Source organism: Dermacentor andersoni, chromosome 1 (genome assembly GCF_023375885.2).
Source record: "Dermacentor andersoni chromosome 1, qqDerAnde1_hic_scaffold, whole genome shotgun sequence".
In the NCBI taxonomy this organism is placed as follows: domain Eukaryota; kingdom Metazoa; phylum Arthropoda; class Arachnida; order Ixodida; family Ixodidae; genus Dermacentor; species Dermacentor andersoni.
In genome coordinates this window covers 299,194,617-299,202,762 of record NC_092814.1, presented here as the reverse complement: position 1 = coordinate 299,202,762, position 8,146 = coordinate 299,194,617, and positions in this window count along the sequence as shown.

The window sequence follows — 8,146 nt, the reverse complement described above, 5'->3', positions numbered from 1 at the left end:
GTGTGAACGGGCACACACATGACTGAATGCATTATCTAGCCCTGATGAACGGTCTAGATAGTCACGACATGAGTGAGGCATGTTAATCAGCGCAACTAGATTATACAAATGCAGAGAGAAGTAACGGACACCACGAACACTGTGTATAGAAGTTTAAACGACAGTTGGCATGTATTATCAGCAGTAGAGTGCTTTCATCATACATAATATTATGTGGAGACATCGTAAATATGTAAATTATTTTTTTTTCAGCAAACCACGCTGCAAAATAGCCATCTTCGCCTTGTTGTCTCTAGTTGGATGCGCCTTGTCGACGTGGCATGTAGCCGGGAATGAAACGCCTCCATTCATCGTGATCGTCGACGAATCAGCTTCGTAAGTCATTAGGTTACCGTTTGCTTTGAACATTTCCCCGCTACTAGAATATATGCGCGTTCATTTCCATCACACAACGGCTTGCGCTTGCATAATTTCGCAGTAGTTGATTTGCACATTTGTAAAACCTTTCCCTAAGTTTGACATAACGCTCCACTCTTTGTACACAACTGGTTGCGATCGAGAGTAAGCACAACCTGTTTCTTTATCTACACTAAATCTAACTACAGCACAGGCGAGTACGTCTTCAGCATCCATTACAACGGCAGAACACTTCCAGTTCTACGAGTAATAATGCCACGTATTATTGTGACGTATATACTAGATTATTGTCACATAGGTAAGGGTCAGAAGCCTATAGTTACAGAACTCAACACTTTCCGATGGTTCATTTCAAATGAGGGAAGCTTGACTTAAACATCACTAACATTCTGTGAAATATAGCACGAGGCGTGGCTCATGACACGCTATATGTGTAGTCCATAACAAGCTGTGAAGCTGACAGCCTGTCGAAATCCCAAACACAATGTTCCAGTCATCAGGCAAAATAAGGTGAACCCACCTATTCTCTTCTGCTTCCAGATTGAGGTGCAGTGACCTTTAAAACTGAGAACAAGTTACCATAAAAAAATGGATGTGGTTTTTAGCCAAGTTTGATATGTTCTGAATATTCTGTGCCGTACTGTTATTAAAAGCAATATCGGCCTAAGAACCCCAGTTTATTCTGAAAGTTTATCATGTCTAAGTGTTCGGTTTGTATCCTTGCAAGCCATTTATAGACGTACTGACATCAGAGAAGGAAGGCTGTCACGCAGCAAAACAAGGATCGCAAACTCTTCTGTATGCTCGGAACACTGTCGACGCGCACAGTTCCGGGCTTTGAGTGGCATTTTCTAAGAATCGCTTCAGACATTAGCCGCATATAATTCGGCATCCATTGCATCCTACATCATGGATGTTGGTAAGAGGCTAGCCAAAGAAGAACATGGATGTGCTCGTATAGCTTACAATAATTTATTCAAAATTCTGCGCATATGACACATTCTGCCGTAGCTGACATGTTCACATTCAAACCACGTGCGGACGTATAGGGATCCTTGTCTGTATAACGGAGAGCGGTTGCCTTCGCGCTGAAGGTGTACGCGTCGTCGCCATAATGTATCAATGTGTCGTGCACTTCTTTTTTCGAATAAAAACGTCTGGATCACAGGCATGCGCAACGAGAAATTGTCGCGTCGCACTGAAACTAGGGTGCGGAATAACCATACACCTCTATCGGGTCGTCGAAATCGCCCACAGTGGCTCGCCGACGCCCTGCACCGGAACCGCCTCCACCACTGGCGGTTGCCGGGAATCCTATACTGAATACAAATCGGAAACAAAACAAAACGACACGTTCATGACGTCACTAGTGACGCGTACAATAGCAGTGGGGTAGGGCTATGCTTGTAAGGCAGGCTTCCACAAGACATCCTAGCGTAGTTTGTTCGTGCGTTTATGACAGGCGCGGCCAACGCGACCATCAAGAACGCAGGAACAATACGCCATGTCTTGCCAATTTCTTGTTTTCCTTTCTGTGTCCCTGTTTTCGTACACTTCCTTTATTTCCTTTGTAATAAAACACTTAAAGCGCACTCGTGTCAACAGAAAGAAGACTCCATTGCAGTTTCATTCGTGAAGCATCGTGCATTTATAAGCTGAACAATGAAAGATTTCTCAGGCAGTCAAAGGTGCAGACAATGAAGATTTGAACGTTTTGATTTTTATTCACATTTTGTACTGTATTATGACTCAAATTTAGGCATCGGGAAAACATGAAAATGCGGTAGCTATTTTTACTCAAACCTGCAATTCCTACATAAGAAGCGAACCTAGGTGGCACAATGTACCAATTAACATTAAATTATCCAGCCGTTTGAGCTCTTAAAGAAGAAGCTATGTTCAAACAGCTACTGCCGCCAAAGAGTTGTTCAACATTCCTTCTTATTAAGGATCGTAGAGCCGTCGGCGGTAGAAAAAAAAAAAAAGACAATAAGGGGTTACTTATCTGCAGTGGCAGCACAAGGAAACTGCACTTAAAATAACGTTTGTTCAGGAATTCGTTGACACTTCTCTTATACCTCAATAAGTTGGATCAATCGAGAGATTTTTTTGGCTATTTTAGTCTGGGCATTATATGTGGACAAGGCAAATTGTGAACGAGAGATGTAGTCCAACGAACACAATCCCAAGCCCATCATTACAAATAGTTCATCGGCAGCACACAGACTAGTGACCGTCAGGAAGAATGAAGGGAGCGACACTGCCCTTATGTCAATCAGGCTCTCGCAGAGGCTTAGCCTCCCCTCAACACTGTGGCACTCATGCAAAGACAGTACCTGCTGTGAAAATATGTAAAAGAGTTGTGCGTACCTATCATTAAGAAATCTGAAAAAACATGGCACAGCTGTAAATCCTGGCGTTTGAACGCCACAGAGCCATGCATATGATGCCTCTATTTTGCCATGTTCGTCCAATGCTTTAATGGGTTGCTTTCTTACGTCTTCCTTCCTTGCGTTCTTCCGCTCTTAAAGCCAGTGGCGGTACCGGGAAGCAACGATATCAGATTAGATTATGGGGTTTTGCGTGCCAAAACCACTTTCTGATTATGAGGCACGCCGTAGTGGAGGACTCCGGAAATTTTGACCACCTGGGGTTCTTTAACGTGCACCTAAATCTAAGTACACGGGTGTTTTCGCATTTAGCCTCCATCGAAATGCGGCCGCCGTGGCCGGAATTCGATCCCACGACCTCGTGTTCAGCAGCCCAACACCATAGCCACTGAGCAACCACGGCGGGTAACAATATCAGTATTACACAGAGAAAACACGGGATGAGTTGAAGGCTCGAGACATATGCTTGCAACAATGAACGCGGAAAAAAAAAAAAAACTCGGCGAGCCATTAAGCTCCGCGTCGGCTATATTTATGGCACAACTATTACTTTGCATTACGTACGTCGATGTTCCACGTCTGAAACGACTGCGACCTATCCACTTGAAAACTTCACACGTGCAACGAAGTCTAGAGTATACACACGTAATTCCATAGATATTCTTTTCAAGTAAACCACAGCCGGAGATCGGATCGATAAGGTAGCAATAAGAGAATCGACCATGTTTTCTACTGCATAGTGCATACACGGAGATTAATAGCATACACGTGATTCAGTGACCGGCTGCTTCAAACACGGTCGTTGTTCACACGGTCGTATAGTCGTTGCTCTCGTATGCGAAAAAACAAAAAAATAAAATAAAACAGGCATAAGACTATTCTAGGAATTCGCAATGGCGACGTGACCACACTGTGTACAGGATACGGCTTGCCTTCTACTTCTGTATCTCCCGTGTGCTTTCCATTACAACTAAAATTGATCGTTATATGCGCGATGTCCTTTTTACGCACATTTTCCCTAAACTTGTCATGTACAAGTTATCCAGTTTGTACTACATTACCTGCATTGAGTGAGATTACGTAAGAATATAATATAATGGTAACGTATTGCGGATATAATGAGTTCCTTAAAATTGATTTAATTAAATAAACTGTGGGGTTTAACGTCCTGAAACTGCCCAGTCGGTTATGAGGAACACTGTAGTGCATAGAGGGCTCCAAAATAATTTCAACCACCAGGAGGCGTGCAGACGTGTCTTGCGTGCGCTCCTAGGTTTTTCGATGTTCCTGGCGGATTTATGCCTGTGCTCAAGCCAATTTCGATTGGAATCATCAGCGGAAGTCGCCAGGATCACCTGGATACCAAAATTGCGGCAAGTGAACCCAATTTTCGGATATTTTTCGCCTTTGACGCGTCGTCCCGGCGGCTGCGTTCGACCTAGCGTCGACTCCGACCACTGCCCGCCGACCAAGCGTCGGTGCGCCGCGCAGCCGACCCCTGGGGCTTAGCACGGCTGGATATTTTCGGCGAAAATGGAGGTTGTTGTCCAAGGGGAGGATATTTCTCCTGAAGAATTTTCCGAAAAGGTCGGTTGGTTCACGATCAACACAAACCAGCAAGGCGGCAGCCATGATGGCGGCCGCGAAGGAGGAAGCCAAGGTGTCGGCTCGGATCGAGGAAGGAGACAAGATGGCGGCCGCGGCCACGTGAGCACCAAATCAATCAAGATTGCGGGGAGGAAATTGGCGCTGCGCTCTGTGGCGTCACAGCAACCACGCCTACCTACTGGCCTGCATAAGGTGATAATCCGACCGAGCGGTGGATTGAAAGCTCTATCTTTGGGTGGAGACGTGAAGATATATGAGATTGTTCGAGCCGCTGCGGGCGTGAATTTGAAGGAGGCTAAGGAAGACATTATTCAACTTAACACCAAGCAAAACACCATTTTGGTGGGCACCATGAGTGAAGAAAGAATGCATCGGTACCTGAAGATAAAAATACTTCAGGTTGATCAGGCAAAATACGAAGTAAACGCCTACCTGTCAGCCCCCGATGGTAGTGGCAAAGGAGTTATTCATGGGATCCCGGTGGAACACACGGAAGCACAGATTCTGGACAACCTGGATTGTTCAAGGAACCCCAAAATCAGAGGGGTCAGAAGAATGGGGAAGACATCTACCTCAGTTCTGATACTCTTCGTAAATGATAATGTGCCGTTTTGGATCTATTATGGAGGCGGGCTCCTCAAGTGCTTCCTCTACAAAAAGAAGTTTGAGGTGTGCAACGCATGCGGACATCTTGGGCACCGCTCTGATGTGTGTCCGGACCCGGACGACGTCAAGTGCCGCGGCTGCGGTACGGTGAAGCCACCGGATGGACACGTGTGCGATCCCAAATGTGCTCTTTGTGGAAAGGGACATGAACTGGGCAACAAGAAGTGTCGTGAGATCTACCGAACTCCGTACATCGTCAGGAAACGCCGGTGGGAGCGGAAGCTCCAAGAAGAGGAGGCGAAGAAAACACCCCCGTCTGGGCGAAAAAGCCGCTCAAGAAGCCGGGAGGGCTTCCGGAGCCGCTCCGACTCCTTCCCTCGCCTCGATCACCCGGGCCGTTCCAGCTCCAGGGGCCGCTCGAGCTCCAGGGATCGTTCCGGCTCCGGGGTCCACTCCGGCTCCAGGGCAAGATCGTCGTCAAGGCCGAGGAATGAAGCCAACAAGCAAAGGGAGGTGAGCTGGGTAGATAAGGTCTCCCCAAAAAATACGGAGTCCGAGGAACTCGCCAAGATGAGAATCACGGTAGAGAAACTCATTAAAAGAGTAGATGACCTCGAAAAGGAAAACGCTATGCTAAAAAGGGAGAAGAAATTAGCTAACTCAGTCAAAACAGCTAACACGATTGTAACCCACCCAACCGTTGAAAGCACTGTGGCGATGCAGGTAGATGACACCCGCTCCCCACCTCTGAAAAGGAAACCAGGCGCGAACGCGCCGCAAGAACCCACAATGGCAGATCTGTGCAAAAAAATGGACGACTTCCAGGCGAGCTGGGAGGCAAAGTTCGCATCAGTCATCCAAGCCATCCAGGCGCTATCGGAAGAAAGCCAGAAACACAGGGCCGCGTTGGTGAGCATTAATAACTGGCAGAGGGAAACAGAGCAGAAGGTACATGGTGGTTCTCAGACGGCTGCGACCCTAATACCACTGGCTGATAATTCACAATTCAATCATGGCCAGACACAATAAACACACAATTTGGCAGTGGAATTGCCGCGGGTACCGTCGCAAAAGGGCGGTCCTACAGCAGCTCCTTCTTGGCAAAGACAATCCGGACGTAATCGCTTTGCAAGAAACTGCAGGGATGGCAAAATTATCGGGCTACATATCATTTAGTACAGATGATGGAAGATCCGGAGTAACCACCTTGGTCAGGAGAAATTTGGCAGTCGTTAAGCACGACACGGAGGTTATCAACGTAGACCACGTCCTTGTTGAACTCATTCCGGCAAAAAAGAAAGAAGGCAGCCTCTTTATTCTCAATATCTATAGCAGCCCGAAACAAAGGAAGGCCCGATTTGGGCCTCTTCTCCAAAAAACTCTGCGTATTGCCAACGGGCAAGCTTTGGTAGTGGTGGGAGACTTTAACGCCCAACACGCTGCCTGGGGGTACAGAAAAGAAGGAGTTAAGGGAAGGGAACTCTGGCTGGATGCACAGCAAGAGGGGCTCACCTTAATTACCGACCCCCAAACCCCCACTAGAACGGGTAATAGTGTCAGCGTAGACACCTCACCCGACCTCACATTCGTCAAAAACGTGGGAGATGCAACCTGGGTTAATACCCAGGAAAACCTAGGTAGCGATCACTTTATTCTCGAAACAATGGTGAGCGCAGGCCCTGCCAGGAGAAAAGGCAGAAACCAGCTAATTGTTGAATGGGATGCCTTTCGCAAAATAAGAAGCGAGACGGCAGTGAGTGAGATAAGTGATATTGATGAATGGGCTAAGAAACTTGGCCAGGACGTTAAAAACGCAACCAAAGAGATAACGGAGGACTCTGCACTGGAGATAGCGGACAGCCACCTCCTCCATATGTGGGAGGCTAAGCTCAGCATGGAAAAACGGCTCAGGAGGCAAAGGTGGAACCGCAATCTCAGGAGACGGATCGCTAGGCTCAATAAAGATATAGAAGATTACGCGCTCAAACTAACCAGGCAGAACTGGGAGTCCACCTGCGATAGGATGGACGGAAATATAGGCCTAGCTAGGACATGGAATCTACTCCGCTACCTGCTGGATCCACAGGGCTGCAAAACAGCGCAGCGACAGAACCTTCAAAAAATTCTTCACTTGTACGAAGGTACGGAGGTAGATCTAATGAAGGACATACAGGAGAGATACATAGGGGACACTAGCAAGGAACCCCTACCTAACTATGAAGGCGTAGGCAACTCCAGCCTAGACGAACCCATCAGCGAGGCGGAGGTGCGGGCGGAGATCGCCAAGCTCAAAACCAAATCAGCTTCAGGCCCGGATGGCGTTAGCAATAAAATGCTTCGCAATCTAGACGATAACTCTATAACTGCATTAACTAACTTTATGCAGAAGTGCTGGGAAGAGGGTAAACTACCGAATCAGTGGAAAACCGCTAAAGTGGTGATGATCCCAAAACCAGGCAAGAAACTCCAGATAGAGAACTTAAGACCTATCTCTCTAACCTCTTGTGCAGGCAAGCTTTTGGAGCACGTTATTCAAACGCGGCTCAATAACTACATGGAGGATAATGACCTCTATCCGCATTCGATGGTGGGCTTTAGGCCCAGGCTCTCTACCCAGGACGTGATGCTGCAACTAAAACACCAAATCATCGATGCGGAAACGGGGGACGCAAAGGCAATCCTAGGGCTTGACCTAGCGAAGGCCTTTGATAACGTCACACATAAAGCCATTCTTGAGAACCTTCAGGACTTGGGAGTAGGCGTACGAACCTACAATTACATTAGGGACTTCTTGTCAGACCGAGAAGCAAAAATCCAGATTGGAGACTGCCAATCAGATGACATTAAATTAGGCAGCAAAGGGACCCCACAGGGCTCTGTGCTCTCGCCCTTTCTTTTCAATGTGGCCATGATCAAACTCCCTGAAAGACTGCAGGCTATTGAAGGACTAAATCACAGCATATACGCTGATGACATTACGTTGTGGATAGCTAGGGGCAGCGATGCCCAAATAGAGGAAACCCTCCAAAGGGCTATCCAGGCAGTTGAGGGTTACGTCGGACCTAGGGGACTTAAATGTTCACCGCAAAAATCGGAACTGCTTCTATACCAGCCGAAAGACAGGG